At 59.0% G+C, this 19,026-nt stretch overlaps 2 pseudogenes; both read right to left on the reverse strand.

Annotated features, from left to right (window-relative positions):
• Positions 1-13,018: 13,018 nt before the first annotated feature.
• Positions 13,019-13,195, reverse strand: LOC143350751 (U2 spliceosomal RNA; annotated as a pseudogene).
• Positions 13,196-18,845: 5,650 nt separating this feature from the next.
• LOC143350747 (U2 spliceosomal RNA) lies at positions 18,846-19,026 on the reverse strand (annotated as a pseudogene).

The following is a 19,026-nucleotide window of genomic DNA, read 5'->3' on the forward strand; positions in this document are numbered from 1 at the left end:
CGTCCCCCAATTCAGCCCGTTTACGCTGGTCGCCTCGTCTTCCTTATTCGCCTCGTATTTACCATTTGCCCCGTCCCCTTACTCGGCCCCTTATCGCTGGTCGCCCCGTCATTCCTACTTTCCCCGTTTTCGTTGTTCGCCCCGTTCCCCTATTCGGCCCGATTTCGCTGGTCGCCCCGTCCCCCTATTCGGCCCGTCTTCGCTGCTCGCCCCGTCCCCCCATTCTACCCGTTTTCTCTGGGTACCCCGAATTCCTCATTCCCCGCGTCATCTGAATTCGCCCTATTTTCGTTGGTCGCCTCTTCTTGGACATTGGCCCCGTCACCTTTTCCGGCCCGTTTTCGCTGGTCGCCCCCATTCCTATTTGCCCCGTTTTGGCATTCGCCCCGCCCCCATATTCGGACCAATTACGCTGGTCAACCCGTCCCTTGTTCGCCCCGACTCCTTGTTTGGCTTGTTTGCGCTGGTCGCCCCGTCTTCCTCATTCGCCCCGTTATTGCCATTGGCCCCGCCTCCCTATTCAACCCGTTTTCGCTGGTCGCCCCCTCATTCCAATATGCCCCGTTGTCGTTGTTCGCTCCGTCCCCCTATTCGGCTCGGTTTCGCTGGTCGCCTCGTAATTCCTTATTTCCCACGTCACTTCTATTCGCCCAATTTTCGTTGTTCGCCCCTTCTTGGACATTCGCCCCGTCACCCGTTCCGACCCATTTCCGCTGGTCGTTCCGTCTTGCTTACTCGTCCCGTTTTTACCATTTGCCCCGTCCCCATATTGGGCCCGTTTTTGCTGGTCGCCACGTCCCCCTATTCGGCCCGTTATCGCTGGTCGCCCCGCCATTCCTATTCACCCCCTTTTCGTTGTTCGCCCCGTCTTCGACATTCGTCCCGTCTCCGTATTTGGACCGTGTTCTCTGCTTGCCCCGTTATTCCTATTTTCCCCGTTTTCGTTGTTTCGTTGTTCGCCCCGTCTTCGTGATTCGCCCCGTCCCCCTATTCGGCCCGCATTCGCTGGTCGCCCCGTCCCCCTATTCTACTCATTTTCTCTGGGCACCCCGAATTCCTCATTCCCCGCGTCATCTGTATTCGCCCAATTTTCGTTGTTCGCCCCTTCTTGGACATTCGCCCCGTCACCCTATCCGACCCGTTTCCGCTGGTCGTCCCGTCTTGCTTATTCGCCCCGTTTTTACCATTTGCCCCGTCCCCCTATTCGGCCCGTTTTCGCTGGTCGCCCCCATTCCTATTTGCCCCGTTTTGGCATTCGCCCCGTCCCCATATTCGGACCAATTACGCTGGTCACCCCGTCCCTTGTTCGCCCCGACCCCTTGTTTCTCTTGTTTGCGCTGGTTGCCCCGTCTTCCTCGTTCGCCCCGTTATTGCCATTGGCCGCGTCTTCCTAGTCGGCGCGTTTTCGCTGGTGATCCCGTCCCTTGTTCGCCCCCGACCCCTTACTTGCCCCGTTTTCGCTGGTCGCCCCGCCTTCCTTATTCGCACCCTTTTCGTCGTTCGCCCTGTCTTCGACATTCGCCCCGTACCCCTATTCGGCCCGTTTTCGTTGGTCACCCCGTCTCCCTATTCGGCCCGTTTTCGTCGTTCGCCCCGTCGCCCTATTTGGCCCGTTATCGCTGGTCTGCCGTCATTCCTATTCACCCCCTTCTCATCGTTCGCCCCGTCTTCGACATTCGCCCCGACCTCATATCGGGCCCATTTTCGACGTTCGTCCCGTCATCGACATTCGCCCTGTGCCCCTATTCGGCCCGTTTTCGTTGTTCACCCCGTCCCCCTATTCGGCCCGATTTCGTTGTTCGCCCCGTCTTCGATATTCGCCCCGTCCCCCTATTCGGCCCGTTTTCGCTGTTCGCCCCTCATTCCTATTTGTCCCGATAACGATGTTCGGCCCTTTCCTGTATTCGGTCCGATTACGCTAGTCACCCATCCCTTGTACGCCCCGATCCCATATTTGCCCCGTTTTTGCTGGTCTTCCTGCCTTCCTCATTCGCCCCGTTATTGCCATTTGTCTAGCCCCCCATTTGTCCCGTTATTGCCATCCGCCCCGTCTCCCTATTCGGCCCGTTTTCGTTGGACGCCCCGTCCTCTTATTCGGCCCGCTTTCGTTGGTCGCCCCGGCCCCTATTCGGCCCGTTTTCGCTGTTCGCCCCTCATTCCTATTTGTCCCGATAACGATGTTCGGCCCTTTCCTGTATTCGGTCCGATTACGCTGGTCACCCGTCCCTTGTTCGCCCCGACCCCTTAATTGCCCCGTTAGTGCCATTCGTCTGCCCCCCATTTGTCCCGTTATTGCCATTCGCCCCGTCCCCCAATTCAGCCCGTTTACGCTGGTCGCCTCGTCTTCCTTATTCGCCTCGTTTTTACCATTTGCCCCGTCCCCTTACTCGGCCCCTTATCGCTGGTCGCCCCGTCATTCCTACTTTCCCCGTTTTCGTTGTTCGCCCCGTTCCCCTATTCGGCCCGATTTCGCTGGTCGCCCCGTCCCCCTATTCGGCCCGTCTTCGCTGCTCGCCCCGTCCCCCCATTTTACCCGTTTTCTCTGGGTACCCCGAATTCCTCATTCCCCGCGTCATCTGAATTCGCCCTATTTTCGTTGGTCACCTCTTCTTGGACATTGGCCCCGTCACCTTTTCCGGCCCGTTTACGCTGGTCGCCCCGTCTTGCTTATTCGCCCCGTTTTTACCATTTGTCCGGCCCCCTATTCGGCCCGTTTTCGCTGGTCGCCCCCATTCCTATTTGCCCCGTTTTGGCATTCGCCCCGTCCCCATATTCGGACCAATTACGCTGGTCAACCCGTCCCTTGTTCGCCCCGACTCCTTGTTTGGCTTGTTTGCGCTGGTCGCCCCGTCTTCCTCATTCGCCCCGTTATTGCCATTGGCCCCGCCTCCCTATTCAACCCGTTTTCGCTGGTCGCCCCCTCATTCCAATATGCCCCATTGTCGTTGTTCGCTCCGTCCCCCTATTCGGCTCGGTTTCGCTGGTCGCCTCGTAATTCCTTATTTCCCACGTCACTTCTATTCGCCCAATTTTTGTTGTTCGCCCCTTCTTGGACATCCGCCCCGTCACCCGTTCCGACCCATTTCCGCTGGTCGTTCCGTCTTGCTTACTCGTCCCGTTTTTACCATTTGCCCCGTCCCCATATTGGGCCCGTTTTTGCTGGTCGCCACGTCCCCCTATTCGGCCCGTTATCGCTGGTCGCCCCGTCATTCCTATTCACCCCCTTTTCGTTGTTCGCCCCGTCTTCGACATTCGTCCCGTCTCCGTATTTGGACCGTGTTCTCTGGTTGCCCCGTTATTCCTATTTTCCCCGTTTTCGTTGTTTCGTTGTTCGCCCCGTCTTCGTGATTCGCCCCGTCCCCCTATTCGGCCCGCATTCGCTGGTCGCCCCGTCCCCCTATTCTACCCATTTTCTCTGGGCAACCCAAATTCCTCATTCCACGCGTCATCTGTATTCGCCCTATTTTCGTTGGTCGCCTCTTCTTGGACATTGGCCCCGTCACCTTTTCCGGCCCGTTCACGCTGGTCGCCCCGTCTTGCTTATTCACCCCGTTTTTACCATTTGTCCCGCCTCCCTATTCGGCCCGTTTTCGCTGGTCGCCCCCATTCCTATTTGCCCCGTTTTGGCATTCGCCCCGTCCCCATATTCGGACCAATTACGATGGTCACTCCGACCCTTGCTCGCCCCGACCCTTTGTTTGGCTTGTTTGCGCTGGTCGCCCGTCTTCCTCATTCGGCCCGTTATTGCCATTGGCCCTGTCTCCCTATTCGGCCCGTTTTCGCTGGTTGCCCCCTCATTCCAATTTGTCCCGTTATCGTTGTTCGCCCCGTCCCCCTATTCGGCCCGTTTTCGCTGGTCGCCCCGTATTCCATATTCCCCACGTTACTACTATTCGCCCTACTTTCATTGTTCGCCCCTTCTTGGACATTCGCCCCGTCACCCTTTCAGGCTCGTTTACGTTGGTCGCCCCGTCTTGCTTATTCGCCCCGTTTTTAGCATTTGCCCCGTCCCCCTACTCGGCCCGTTTTCGCTGGTCGCCCCCATTCCTATTTGCCCCGTTTTGGCATTCGCCCCGTCCCCATATTCGGACCAATTACGATGGTCACCCCGAACCTTGCTCGCCCCGACCCCTTGTTTGGCTTGTTTGCGCTGGTCGCCCGTCTTCCTCATTCACCCCGTTATTGCCATTGGCCCCGTCTCCCTTTCCGGCTCGTTTACGTTGGTCGCCCTGTTTTTACCATTTTCCCCGTCTCCCTATTCGGCCAGTTTTCACTGGTCGCCCTGTATTCCTTATTCCCCACGTCACTTCTATTCACCCAATTTTCGTTGTTCGCCCCTTCTTGGACATTCGCCCCGTCATCCTATCCGACCCGTTTCCGCTGGTCGTCCCGTCTTGCTTATTCGCCCCGTTTTTACCATTTGCCCCGTCCCCCTATTCGGCCCGTTTTCGCTGGTCGCCCCCATTCCTATTTGCCCCGTTTTGGCATTCGCCCCGTCCCCATATTCGGACCAATTACGCTGGTCACCCCGTCCCTTGTTCGCCCCGACCCCTTGTTTCTCTTGTTTGCCCTGGTCGCCCCGTTATTGCCATTGGCCGCGTCTTCCTAGTCGGCGCGTTTTCGCTGGTGATCCCGTCCCTTGTTCGCCCCCGACCCCTTACTTGCCCCGTTTTCGCTGGTCGCCCCGCCTTCCTTATTCGCACCCTTTTCGTCGTTCGCCCTGTCTTCGACATTCGCCCCGTACCCCTATTCGGCCCGTTTTCGTTGGTCACCCCGTCTCCCTATTCGGCCCGTTTTCGTCGCTCGCCCCGTCGCCCTATTTGGCCCGTTATCGCTGGTCTGCCGTCATTCCTATTCACCCCCTTCTCATCGTTCGCCCCGTCTTCGACATTCGCCCCGACCTCATATCGGGCCCATTTTCGACGTTCGTCCCGTCATCGACATTCGCCCTGTGCCCCTATTCGGCCCGTTTTCGTTGTTCACCCCGTCCCCCTATTCGGCCCGATTTCGTTGTTCGCCCCGTCTTCGATATTCGCCCCGTCCCCCTATTCGGCCCGTTTTCGCTGTTCGCCCCTCATTCCTATTTGTCCCGATAACGATGTTCGGCCCTTTCCTGTATTCGGTCCGATTACGCTAGTCACCCATCCCTTGTACGCCCCGATCCCATATTTTCCCCCTTTTTTGCTGGTCTTCCTGCCTTCCTCATTCGCCCCGTTATTGCCATTTGTCTAGCCCCCCATTTGTCCCGTTATTGCCATCCGCCCCGTCTCCCTATTCGGCCCGTTTTCGCTGGACGCCCCTCATTCCTATTTGTCCCGATAACGATGTTCGGCCCTTTCCTGTATTCGGTCCGATTACGCTGGTCACCCGTCCCTTGTTCGCCCCGACCCCTTAATTGCCCCGTTTTCGCTCGTCGCCCCGTTAGTGCCATTCGTCTGCCCCCCATTTGTCCCGTTATTGCCATTCGCCCCGTCCCCCAATTCAGCCCGTTTACGCTGGTCGCCTCGTCTTCCTTATTCGCCCTGTTTTTACCATTTGCCCCGTCCCCTTACTCGGCCCCTTATCGCTGGTCCCCCCGTCGTTCCTATTCGCCCCATTCTCGTCGTTCGCCCCGTCTTAGGCATTCGCCCCGTCGCCGCATATTGGGCCCGCTTTCGCTGGTCGCCGCGTCCCCCTATTGGGCCCGTTATCGCTGGTCCGCCGTCATTCCAATGCACCCCATTCTCGTTGTTCGCCCCGACTTCGACATTTGCCCCGTCCCCATATTGGGCCCGTTTTCGCTGGTCGCCACGTCCCCCTATTCGGCCCAGTATCGCTGGTCGCCCCGTCATTCCTATTCTACCCGTTTTCTCTGGGCGCCCCGAATTCCACATTCCCCGCGTCATTCGTATTCGCCCTATTTTCGTTGTTCGCCTCTACTTGGACATTCGCCCCGTCACCCTTTCCGGCCCGTTTACGCTGTCGCCCCGTCTTGCTTATTCGCCCCGTTTTTACCATTTGCCCCGTCCCCCTATTCGCCCCGTTTTCTCTGGTCGCCACGTCCCCCTATTCGACCCGTTTTCGCTGGTCGCCCCGTCCCCCTATTCGGCCCGATTTCGCTGTTCGCCCCTCATTCCCATTTGCCCCGATAACGATGTTCGCCCCGTTCCTGTATTCGGTCCGATTACGCTGGTCACCCGTCCCTTGTACTCCCCGACCCCATATTTGTCCCGTTTTCGCTGGTCTTCCTGCCTTCCTCATTCGCCCCGTTATTGCCAATTGTCTGGCCCCCCATTTGTCCCGTTATTGCCATTCGCCCCATTTCCCGATTCGGCCCGTTTTCGCTGGTCGCCCCCTCATTCCTATTTGCCGCGTTGTCGTCGTTCGCCCCGTCTCCGTATGCGGCCCGTTTTCGCTGGTCGCCCCGTATTCCTTATTCCCCAGGTTACTACTATTCGCCCCTTCTTGGACATTCGCCCCGCCACCATCTCCGGCCCGTTTACGCTGGTTGCCCCGTCATGTTTATTTGCCCCGTTTTTACCATTTGCCCCGACTGCTTATTCGGCCCGTTTAGGTTGGCCGCCCCATTTTTACCATTTGCTGCGTCTCCCTATTCGGCCCGTTTTCGCTAGTCGCCCCGTCCCCCTATTCGATCCATTTTCGCCTGTCGCCCCGTCCCGCTATTCGGCCCGTTTTCTTCGTTCGTTCCGTCCCCCTATTTGGCCCGTTATCGCTGGTCCGCCGTCATTGCAATACAACCCCTTCTCATCGTACGCCCCGTCTTCGACATTCGCCCCGACCCCATATTGGGCCCATTTTCGCCGATCGTCCCGTCATCGACATTCGCCCCGTCCCCCTATTCGGCCCGTTTACGCTGTTCGCCTCGTTTTCCTTATTCGCCCCGTTTTTACCATTTTCCCCGTCTCCCTATTCGGCCAGTTTTCGCTGGTCGCCCCATATTCCAATTTGCCCCGTTGTCGATGTTCGCCCCGTTCCCCTACTCGGCCCGTCTTCGCTCGTCGCCCCGTCCCCCTATTCGGCCCGCTTTCGCTGGTCTCCGGTCCCCCTATTCGGCCCGTTTTCGCTGGTTGCCGCGTCCCCATATTCGACCCGTTTTCGCTGGTCGTCCCGTCCCCTTGTTCGGTCCGTTTTCGCCGGTCGCCTTGTCTTCCTTATTCGCCACGTTTTCGATGTTCTCCCCGTCCCCCTATTTGGCCCGTTATCGCTGGTCCGCCGTCATTACAATTCACCCCCTTCTCATCGTGCGCCCCGTCGTCGACTTTCGCCCCGACCCCATATTGGGCCCATTTTCGCCGTTCGTCCCGTCATCGACATTTGCCCCGTCCCCCTATTCGGCCCGTTTACGCTGTTCGCCTCGTTTTCCTTATTCGCCCCGTTTTTACCATTTGCCCCGTCCCCCAATCCGGCCTGTTTTCGCAGTTCGCGCCGTCATATCTATTCACCCCATTTTCGTTGTTCGCTCCGTCTTCGACATCCGCGCCGTTTTCACTGATCGCCCCGTCCCCCTATTCCGCCCGTTTTCGCTGCCCGCCCCGTCATTCTCATTCACCCCGTTTTCGTTGTTCGCCCCGTCTCCCTATTCGGCCCGTTTTCGCTGATCGCCCCGTTCGTCATTTCAGTACGTTTTGGCTGGTCGCCCCTCATTCCTATTTGCCCCGTTATAGCCATTGGTCCCGTCTCCCTATGCGGCCCGATTTCGCTGTTCGCCCCGTCTCCCTATTCGGCCCGTTTTCGCTGTTCGCCCCTCATTCCTATTTGTCCCGATAACCATGTTCGCCCCGTTCCTCTATTCGGTCCGATTACGCTGGTCAGGCGTCCCTTGTACGCCCCGATCCCATATTTGCCCCGTTTTTGCTGGTCTTCCTGCCTTCCTCATTCGCCCCGTTATTGCCACTTGTCTGGCCCCCCATTTGTCCCGTTATTGCCATCCGCCCCGTTTCCCTATTCGGCCCGTTTTCGCTGGTCGCCCCCTCATTCCTATTTACCCCGTTGTCGTCGCTCGCCCCGTCCGCCTATTCGGCCCGTTTTTGCTGGTTGCCCCGCCCCCTATTCTACTCGTTTGCTCTGGGCGCCCCGCATTCCTTATTCCCCACGTCACTCCTATTCGCCCTCTTTCCATTGTTCGCCCTTCTTCGACATTCGCCCCGTCACCCAATTTGGCTCGTTTTCGGTGGCAACCCCGTCCTCTTATTCGGCCCGCTTTCGGTGGTCGCCGCGTCCCCATATTCGATCCGTGTTCGGTGGTCCCCCCGTCATTCCTATTTTCCCCGTTTTCGCTGTTCGCCCCGTCTTCGATATTCGCTCCTATTCGACACGTTTTCGCTGCTCGCTCTCGCATTTCTTATTGCTCCGTTGTCGTTGTTCGCCCTGCCCTCTATTTGACCCGTCTTCGCTGGTCGCCCCGTATTCCTTATTCCCCACGTCACTCCTATTTGCCCTCTTTCCATTGTTCGCCCTTCTCCGACATTCGCCCCGTCACCCTATTCGACCCATTTTCGCTGGTCGCCCCGTTCGTCAATTCGGTACGTTATGGCTGGTCGCCCCTCATTCCTATTTGCCCCGTTATTGCCATTGGTCCCGTCTCCCTATTCGGCCCGATTTCGCTGTTTGTCCCGTCATACCTATTCACTCCCTTTTCGTCGTTCGCCCCGTCTTCGACATTCGTCCTGTCCCCGTATTCGGACCGCGTTCGTTGGTCGCCCCCTCATTCCAATTTGCCCCGTTTTCGATGTTCGCCCCGTCCCCCTATTCGTCCGTTTTCGCTGGTCGCCCCGCCCCCCATTCGGCCCGTTTTCGGTGTTTGCCCCGTCATACCTATTCACCACCTTTTCGTCGTTCGCCCTGTCTTCGACATTCGTCCCGTCCCCGTATTCGGAACGGGTTCGTTGGTCGCCCCGTCACTCCTTTTTTCTCCGTTTTCGTTGTTCGCCCAGTCTTCGATATTCGCCCCGTCCCCCTATTCGGCCCGATTTCGCTGTTCGCCCCACATTCCCATTTGCCCCGATAACGATGTTCGCCCCGTTCCTGTATTCGGTCCGATTACGCTGGTCACCCGTCCCTTGTACGCCCCGATCCCATATTTGCCCCGTTTTTGCTGGTCTTCCTGCCTTCCTCATTCGCCCCGTTATTGCCATTTGTCTGGCCCCCCATTTGTCCCGTTATTGCCATCCGCCCCGTTTCCCGATTCGGCCCGTTTTCGTTGTTCGCCCCGTCTCCCTATTCGGCCCGTTTTCGCTGTTCGCCACTCATTCCTATTTGCCCCGTTAACGATGTTCGCCCCGTTTTCGGCATTCGACCCCCCCCCCCCCCCCCCGCCCCCGCTATTCGGTCCGATTACGCTGGTCACCCGTCCCTTGTTCGCCCCGACCCCTTAATTGCCCCGTTTTCGCTCGTCGCCACGTTAGTGCCATTCGTCTGCCCCTCATTTGTCCCGTTATGCCATTCGCCCAGTCCCCCAATTCAGCCCATTTACGCTGGTCGCCTCGACTTCCTTATTCGCCCCGTTTTTACCATTTGCCTCGTCCCCTTACTCGGCCCCTTATCGCTGGTCGCCCCGTGATTCCTACTTTCCCCGTTTTCGTTGTTCGCCCCGTCCCCCTATTCGTCCCGATTTCGCTGGTCGCCCCGTTCCCGTATTCGGCCCGTTTTCGTCGTTTGCCCCGACCCCCTATTCGGCACGATTTCGCTGTTCGCCCCTCATTCCTATTTGTCCCGTTAACGATGTTCGCCCCGTTCCTGTATTCGGTCCGATTACGCTGGTCACCCGTCCCTTGTACGCCCCGATCCCATATTTGCCCCGTTTTTGCTGGTCTTCCTGCCTTCCCCATTCGCGCCGTTATTGCCATTTGTCTGGCCTCCCATTTGTCCCGTTTTGCCATTCGCCCCGTCCCCCTATTTGACCCGTTTTCGCAGGTCGCCCCGTATTCCGTATTCCCCACCTCATTCCCATTCGTCCTATTTTCGTTGTTCGCCTCTTCTTTGACATTGGCCCCGTCTCCCTATTCGGCCCGTTTTCGCTTGTCGATCCGTCCCCCTATACGACCCGTTATTGCTGGACGCCACGTCCGTCTATTCGGCCCGTTTTGGCTGATCGCACCGTCTTCCTCGTTCGCCCCGTTATTGCCATTGGCCGCGTCTCCCTAATCGGCGCGTTTTCGCTGTAGATCCCGTCCCTTGTTCGCCCCCGACCCCTTAATTGCCCCGTTTTCGCTGGTCGCCCCGCCTTCCTTATTCGCCCCGTTATTGCCATTCGTCTGGCCCGCTATTTGTCCCGCTATTGCCATTCGCCCCGTCCCCATATTCGGCCCGTTTTCGCTGGGCGCCCTGTCCCCCTATTCGTCCCGTTTTCGCTGTTTGCCCCGTCATACCAATTCACCCCATTTTCGTCGTTCGCCCTGTCTTCGACATTCGCCCCGTACCCCTTTTCGGCCCGTTACGGCTAGACGCCCCGTCCCCTTATTGGGCCCGTTTTCGTTGATCGCCCCGTCATTCCTATTTGCTTCGTTTTCGTTGTTCGCCCCGTTTTTGGCATTCGCGTCGCTGGTGACGACCGCAGAGGTCGTATCACTCGGAGCTGCAGTTCGTCTGAAATTAGATCCTCTGTTTGACTCGGGGATATTAATCGGATTGCCCCGGTTCGGTTCTGGTATGTTATAATTAGAGTCCGTATGCGGGTCGTCGTACATATTAAAATTAAAATTAATGGGGTTGGTGGCCCTATTGCAGTACCTTCTACTACTGTTATTTTTAGTCAGGTACTTAAAATTGTTATTAGTATTTGGGCCTTGGTCCATGTTTCGGCTCTGTTCCGCCTCCACGGGAAGATCGACCGATCTCGCGCTGCCAGGGTTCGTTCCGTCTCTTCCCGTCGTTTTCTGCCCCCCCCCCCCCCCCGGCACGGGAGTCCGTAGACCTGTCCTTTCTCCCTCAGGGGCTGTGCCGGAAATCGTCGGCTGCAGTACGGGGCGTAGCGACCCCGAGGTACCTGATGCTATTCAGACCATAAGCCTCCTGTTGGTCGTCACAACAACCCATTCCCAATTCCTTCTTTGGTTTTTTGAATGGTACGTAACGGCAAGAGGTACGGGGGCCTTGGCTTAACCGCCCGGGCCGCGAGTATGGCGACTCTATAAAATCGCCTCCAATCCTAAGCTATGGTGCGTGGCGATGGGATGCATGGTTGGGGGAAAAGGCCCAATCCCAAGCGACCTCCTCTGGGGGCACTTGCCGAACCCCCGGAGTATTAGGCTTACCCGGATAAAGCGGCTCTGCCTGGGTGGACCTTTATTTCCGACCTACGCGTGGGGACAGTATGGCTTTTCTAACTAAAACGGGGATGGGACGGGATAGTTCGGTGAGGGAGGACGAAGACGGAGTTGGGGCTAGGGTGACGGCGCTAGCGCCTCACTCAGCACCTAGCCCGGCTTCGTGGAGGGTGGAGGAGGACGTCCAGACTGCGTCAGTCTCGTCCTTCTCCTCCACCAGGAGCCACATAGGCTCCAAGAGGAAGCGGACGGGGCAGGCCGTCGACGGAGTGGGCAGAGCAATGAGCCCTGTTGTTATGCTCAGTTGCCACAGGGACGAGGTCGCTGTGGAGATATCCGAGAGGATCTCCTCGTGTCTGAGGCGAGTGGAGAAGGTGGCCGCATCCTGCTCCTTTAAGATGCAGAAGAGCGGCGACGCAGAGGCCCTGAGTGAGGCTACGCAGAAGATGAGGGAGGCGGCGCAGGAGCTGACCAGGCGGAACGCCCGACTGCAGCTCCTGTTGGAGGTGGGGTGGCGGGGGAGGAGGAGGGCAGAGGCGCGGTGGAGTAGCGTGGCCCTCCCTCCCATCCTCCCTCCTCCTCCGTCGCGCCCCCCGGCGGTAGTAAACAAGCGGAGTGCGGCGGTGGTGGTGCGGGGCCATACGGGCCCTTCCACCCGCACTCCGTCCGTGCAAAGTTCCCTGTCCTCCTCAGAGGATAAACTTCTGAGGAGGATTGGGTAAATGATAGAGCGAAAGTTGGCCGCCTTCCGGGATGAACTCCTCCCCGGAAGAGCGGTCTGTAGGAAGGCTGTGCATCCCCGATCTGTGCCGGTACAGTCGGGGAAGGCGAAAGAGGGTTGAGCCAAGGCTCCGCCCACCGTGGCCACTCCGGGGCAGTGGGTCGCAGCCTCCAAGAGTCCAAGAGTCCAAGTGTGTTACGCAGATGACACACTGGTGCTGGCCGTCGGGGCTCAGTGGGGGAGGGCCAAACGCCTCGCCGAGGAGGGGGCGCAACGCGTCGTCGACCGGATCAGGGGGATGGGGATGACGGTGGCGGTCCATAAGACCGAGGTGATAGCGTTCCATTCACCTCGGCAGGATCCGCCACCCCCTCTGATTCGGGTGGGTGTGGCTGATATCGAGGTGAAGGCCCGGATGAGGTATCTGGGGCTGATCCTCGATAGCTACTGGCGCTTCGAGGAGCATTTCCGCTGCCTGGTTCCCCGGTTGGAGAGGATGGTCTCGGCTTTAGGCCGGATCCTCCCCAACCTGGGGGGCCCAGCGGGACGAGTTCGCCGCCTCTATGTGGCAATGGTTCAGTCGGTGGCCCTATACGGGGCCCCCGTCTGGGCGGACGACCTGGCGGCCTCCCGGCGCAGCATGACGATGCTGCGTCGGGTGCAGAGGCGGATGGCGTTGAGGGTCATCCGCGGGTACCGGACCGTATCGCATGAGGCGGCGACGGTTCTTGCGGGGATGCCGCCCATGAACCTCCTCGCGCGGTCGCACGCGGTGCTGTATCGTCACCGTTGTGCGCCCATCCACGGGGGGACAAAGTGGGTCCCCCCGGCTGTCACGCTATCTCATGGCGGCAGGACGAGGTCACTCCGTCCCGCTGCCATCCGTCTCGGGGCTGCGTTTAGTGGCGGCTGCGAGCCCTAACTCGCAACCGCCCGCGACCCCATTTCTACCCCTCGGCGGCTGGTGGCTCATGGACGCACCATGCCACCGAGTGTGTCTCCCCTAGCGCCGGACTGGAATTGGGGGGGCAGTTCCACCCCCATCATCCTGGCGGCACTGCAATACCAGGCTGACTCGCGACAGAGGTGGATCAGGCTTCAATTGGTCCGTCAATTTCCAAAAATCAGATTAATATTCTGACTCCCCAATGGGGAGTGAATCAGATATTAAGCTGATAAGAACAGATAACAGCGTTTCTTTTCAAATAATGTTTCCCCGGAGCCAAGGCCCCGGAGATTAGGTACAGATGTATACATCAGAATTTACTAAAATTACGTTAAATCATAATTCACAAAGGGCGCAGGGACATTCCCCCTACGCCCTTGCAGTCATAACACATCTCATGCATCCCGTCGCTCCGCTGGCGGGTTAACACATATATGTATATATATAAAATGTAAGCAACAGTATTATATCTAATAAATAAATAAAAAAACAAGAAAATATAAAAAAAAGGTATAATAAATAGATAAACACAACAGTATCGAAGTAACAAAGAAAAAAAACAAAAGGTATAAAATATAACAGTTCGTCGGTGTATAGGGCCGCAATAATACCTAATAGAGAGAAGCAGTAAGAATGAATTGAGAATAAGCGATTAGAAGGAAAGAAAGAACAGGGTTACAGAGGACGCCTGCTATTCGTCCTCTTGAGCACGGAGCATGTTATTCATTCCGGCCCCTCGTCCCGCTCGGTTCTCTTGGAAATTGGTCATTCTTGTCGGCGCCGCCGTGTCCTGGTTGGCTTCAGGCGCCGCGGTTGGGGCAGGGTACTGCCGAATCCCGGAAACGTGCTCCACGTAGATGTCCCTGGACCAGGCTTTGGTCTCCGAAACCATGAGTCGTCTCATGGTCCTCGCGTAGAACCACGAGACGCGCAGCGTTTTTAAGAGGGCCTCGTTCTCCGGGCGCCATGCGCCCAGGGCCCCGACGATGAACGCGTCCACGTGGACGGTGTAGCCGCGCCGGCGGAGGGCACACCCTATGGGCGCGTATTTGCGCAACTTCTCCGACCAGGTGAACGGACCGTGACGGCTCATGCGTCACGACTTTGTCAGGACACAAGGCCGTCAGTTCGTCAGGGACACCCGGGACACGCCGGTCAACCCGGAGGGCGCCCGGAAGACGGATCGCCCTCGCAAGCCTGCGAACCAAGCCGTGGTGTCGGAGTTGGCGAGCCGCCGAGTGAACGCCGCTGTGCCCGAGCACGTGAGGAAGGCTCTCGAGCTTAAACCCGCACCGCCGACATCGTTTATCGCCCTCCCCCCAACGGATTGCTCCATTGAGTGGGAGGACATCAAGGCGCGCGCGATGAATAAAGCGCCAGTCGGCGAAGCGAGTAAATGACCCCCCACGCATGAAGTGATTGCTTACCGCATGGCGGGAGGTCACGCCGAAAACCTTCCCCTGGTCTGGTTTCCGGACCAGTGTCGTTCCGTAGTGCTCAGCCACTGCCGCCCTCATCCGGCGGATTATCTCCGCCTTCGCTCCTGGTGACACCACGACCGGCTCGCCCCGCGTGGCGATCTCCACCGAAAGCTCGGTCCGACCATCGTCCCACTTCCACCGAAAACCGAAACGCGCCGCAGACCTGAACGCGGCGGACCGCACCCGTGACCAGAATGAGGCACATCCGCTGGTTGGCCACGCGAAGTCCCCGGTCAAACGACCTGACAGGTACTCCACTGTATCAAGGGACGCCCTTGCCAGTGATGCAACGACCGGGTCCCGTGCGTTCAGAAGCCTGAACGCATGGGCTGCGGTCGTCACATCAGCCAGGTCAGCCAGCGGGAGGAGTCCGCATCCTCCACACGAAGGGGGAATGTAAACTACCTCCGCGCTGGCCCGCTGCGGCAAATTGAGCTATCCCTTGGCCGCGCGCCTAACAGCCTTGTCTACCTCCGCCAATGCCGACTTTCTCACGCTGACGCCCCGTAGCAGGAAATCCACCCGTGGAATTATGACCGATCTTAAGGTTTCCACCTTCTGCCACGGGGCTAGTAGGGAGCGATCCACCGCCCCCAGGTCCCTCAGCACATCCCGGATCGTGGAGTAGGGCGTCTGGTCGATCCGAACCCCGGTGGGAATGCCCAGGTGTTCGTAGGTGTCTCCGTCTCCGAGCGCTGGAACGAGTCTCTCGTTGAGGCCAAACTCGGTCCGGGCCACCGCGCCGCTTCCAAGGACGTGCAGCGTCGCGCACTTCCCCGGGTTGAACGCGAGGCCCAGACTCCGCGCCGTGGCCTCTGCTGCAACCAATAACCTTCTCATGCCCTCGGGGGACGTCGCGATCAATGCGATATTATCCGCGTAAGCTAGGGCTGCTACCTTAAAGCCCGCCATCTCGTACCCGGCCCTCGACTCCGCGGCTTGTCGAACCACGGGTTCGATTGCCAGGTTAAAGAGTATAGGGCTCAAGGGGCAGCCCTGTCTTACTCCCGACTGCATGGGGATCCTATCAGTGAATCCTTCGGCAGTACGGACCCTCGTCGTGCAATCGGTGTATAGACACCGGACGAGGTTGACGATCGCGTGGGGGGCACCGGCACCGGCCAGCGCGTTTAAGATGGCGGCGTGGGGGACCGAACCAAAAGCATTGGAAAGGTCCAGCCACGCAACCACCACCTCCCTCCGCCGTCGCTTCGCGTCGATAAGGGCCTCCCGCAGCACGAAGTTGTGCTCAAGGCACCCCTCATACGGCAGAAAGCCCTTTTGTGCCGGGGAGAGCCGTCGATTTTGGACGGCCCAGCGGGTAAGGCGGTCGGCCATCACGGCCGCGAAGAGCTTGGGGATTACGTCGCCCATGGCGATGGGACGCCAGTTGCTGAGGTCATCCCTCTCACCTTTCTTGTAAATCAAGATGGTATTTGACTCCTTCCACAGGGAGGGAATCAACTCCACCCGACGGCACGCATTGTATGCCGCCGTCAGGACCTCGGCTCCCGGATCGGCCCCCCTCAGGTCGGCGTAGGTGATTCCATCCGGTCCGGGGGATGATTTTTTCATCCTCCGGAGGCGGTTGAACACCTCGGCCGACCCGAAGGGCCTCTCCAGTGCCTCATTGGTTCCTTCATCCGGCTGGTCGTGGTGGAGCGCCGGGAAGTGTTCCGAACGGTCCCGAGCCGCATATATAGAACTAAAGTGCCCTTGGACAATGTCCTTGGGCACTTGGCAGTGCGGAGATTGCTCGGCTAGCACCTCCTGCACTGCCCGCTTGCGGTTCGTTCGGAACAGACGCTGTATTCGCGTGGCTTCCCGGACGTGTTCTGTCCGTGTGGAAGGAGCCCCGGTCGCTCCGTTGCAACTGGCATCCCCTCGGGGACGCACCCTCAAACTCTCCGCCGCATCCGGCCTTCCTCCTCCCCCCCCCCAGTGGCGCTTGCGGCACCACCCCTTCCACGAGCGGAACGCCTCGAACCAAAGAAGTCCGCCACAAGGGCGGCAAGGGCCTCTAAGCCCTCCGCTGTCCCCACCGCCTCCGCAGCCGCGACGATTCGCGCCCTTTCGGACGCTTCCTCGGCGCCGCCGCGTCGGCGGGGGGCAGCAATTGGCGTCCGCTCGCTCCGGGTGGGTCCGCGCCCTCTCCCTGGACGCTCCACGATTGCATCGGGATTCCGCTCCGGCCCATGTCTGAGCCCCCCACACGTCCGCTGCGTCCGCTTACCTCCGGTCACCGTCAGGTCACTCCGTGCGCACGTTCCTGGGTCGGCACCACTCCCTCTCCCCCTCGTCGCCGTCTGCCTCCGGTCCACGGCGGCGTTCCCTCTACTGACCGCAGGGGTTGCACCACTCGGGGCCGCAGTCCTTCTACAAACAGAGCCCCGGTTTGACCCGGGGGCATTAGTCGGACTGCCCCGGCTCGCGTCGGTTATATTACGGTTTAACATCCCTTGCTGGTCGTCCGAAATAAAATTGCTATTAAAATTTATAGGGCTCGTGGCCCTGTCACAGTACCTTTTTATACTGCTAAAATCTTTAGTCCTGTTGTTAAAATCAGTATTATAATTGTTACCCTTATTACTAGTTGGGCCCTGGTCCGTATTTCGGCCCCGTTCCGCCTCCACGGAGGGACCGACCATTCCTGCGCTGCCGGGGGGCTTTACTCCTTCCTCCGTTGCCTCCTGTTCCCCCGGCACGGGGGTCTGCAGCCCGGCCCTCTTCCTTCCTCTTCTGGGGGCCGCCACTGTCCAGTCTTCATTCGGCGGCGACGACGACGGGGCCGCTGTCGTTGCATCTTCTTCCGACGACGACTCCTCGATGGCCGGGAGTCTCCTCCTTCTCCCTCTTCTCGTCGTCCCCACGCCTGGGGATACGGGGGCGGCGGTGTTGCCCCCCTTCGTCCCCCTCCCGGGCGGGAGGGACACGGCCCGGGCGCTTCTTCCTCTCCTTGGGGTGGGGCATCCTAGTGCCGCCGGAGATGTCGTCGGCGGCGTCCTTCTCCCGGCCGCGACTGGTACCACCGCCTGGGGACTGCCGCGAATCCTCCTGCTTCGTCGTGGTGTGCCCGGGGTCTGCTGGGGGGGCTCGGTGGCGGCTCTCCTGGCTCGCGCCCTCGTCCTGGGCGCGAATGCCGGCGGCGAGGTGGAATTGCCGCCGGCTGTCCCCCTCGGCGATGGAGTTGGACCCTGGGTAGGCGGTGGTGTCACGACCGGTGCGGGTATTGACCCCCGCACCACCGAGGTCGTCGTCGTGGTCGTCGTAATCGTCGTCGTCGTCGTTGTCGTGGCCGCCGTGGATGTTACGACCACCGGGGCAATCCTACCGGCCGACGACAGGTTGCCGGAGTTGGTCTGGGTTAGTTGTCCGGCGGGGGGGGGGGGCGGCTGGGTGGTGGTGGTCCCCCCCACTGTCGTCGGTCCGGCCGGCGAGGGCGTCTTGGGCGTTGTCCTCTTCGTTTCCCTCGCCGTGGCTGTCGTCGTTACCCCGGTGGTGGCGGCCGGTGGCCCCCGGGTGACCTCCGCGAAGGTGGTGGTCGGAGTCACCCTTCTGCTGCACCCCCTCTGTGCAGCCGTTGCGGGCTCGGGCTGCGACCCACTGTGTCTGGCGGCGACGGTAACAAAGTTCTTCAGTGTGGCGGTGGCGGGCTTCTTTCCCGCCACCGTCGCCGCCGTTGTCCTCCGCCCTGTCGTTGTCCTCGCCGTCGTCGTTGTGGGGGCGGAGGACTTTGGCTTACCGCGGGAGGTCGACGCCGCCACCGCTGGCACGTTTCTTCTCGCGCATGGCGGCTCGCCTCCTCGCGTGGTCGATCGATCCGTTTCGGCGGATCGCGGGGCCTCGCTTCTCGCGCCCTCGCGGAGGGAGCCCGACCCCCCCGCGGGTCCGCTGGCCGGGGATGCAGATGCGTCGCCCGGGGCGGCCGATGATGCACCAGCGGCAGGAGGATTCGGTGCACCATTCGCGTGGCTTGCAGCGTGATGCTGCTTCACCTTCTTCAGTGCATAAGCACTGTTGTCGGTGAAGCCGCAATCACCGCATACAAACCTACGCGTAATACCAGAATGGTGAAGTTTAAGGTGTTTACCTAAATCCTCGTGCCGCCGGTACACCGCCGCTCCTCTTTGCAGCGCCGTAGTCCCTCGATGGCAGTAGGGACAGTTGAATTGGTCCGGGAACGGGAACTTAACGATTACCTCGTTTCCTCGGGCGACGCATCCGGATCCTTCGGCCATGCCTAAAACTTAGAAAATAAAACGAGAAACAGAGAGAGAGCAAAAGGAAGAGTCAAAGTGTATACAGAAAGTCAGAATAAAAGTTAAAAGTTTTAAAAGTTAAAAGTTAAAAGTTAAAAGTTAAAAGTCAAAAGTCAAGGGTCAAAAGTTAAAAGATCAAAATAAATAAAATACTTAAAATCTGATTTTTCGTGTAGTTATTGAGCCAATCCTGGCGGCACTGCAATGCCAGGCTGACTCGCGACAGAGGTGGAGCAAGCTCCAACTGCTCCGTCAATTTCCAAAAATCAGATTAATATTCTGACTCCCCAATGGGGAGTGTATCAGATATTAGGCTGATAAGAACAGATAAAAGCAGTTTTATTTCAATAAATGT

Source organism: Colletes latitarsis, unplaced genomic scaffold (assembly GCF_051014445.1).
Source record: "Colletes latitarsis isolate SP2378_abdomen unplaced genomic scaffold, iyColLati1 scaffold0028, whole genome shotgun sequence".
Taxonomy (NCBI): domain Eukaryota; kingdom Metazoa; phylum Arthropoda; class Insecta; order Hymenoptera; family Colletidae; genus Colletes; species Colletes latitarsis.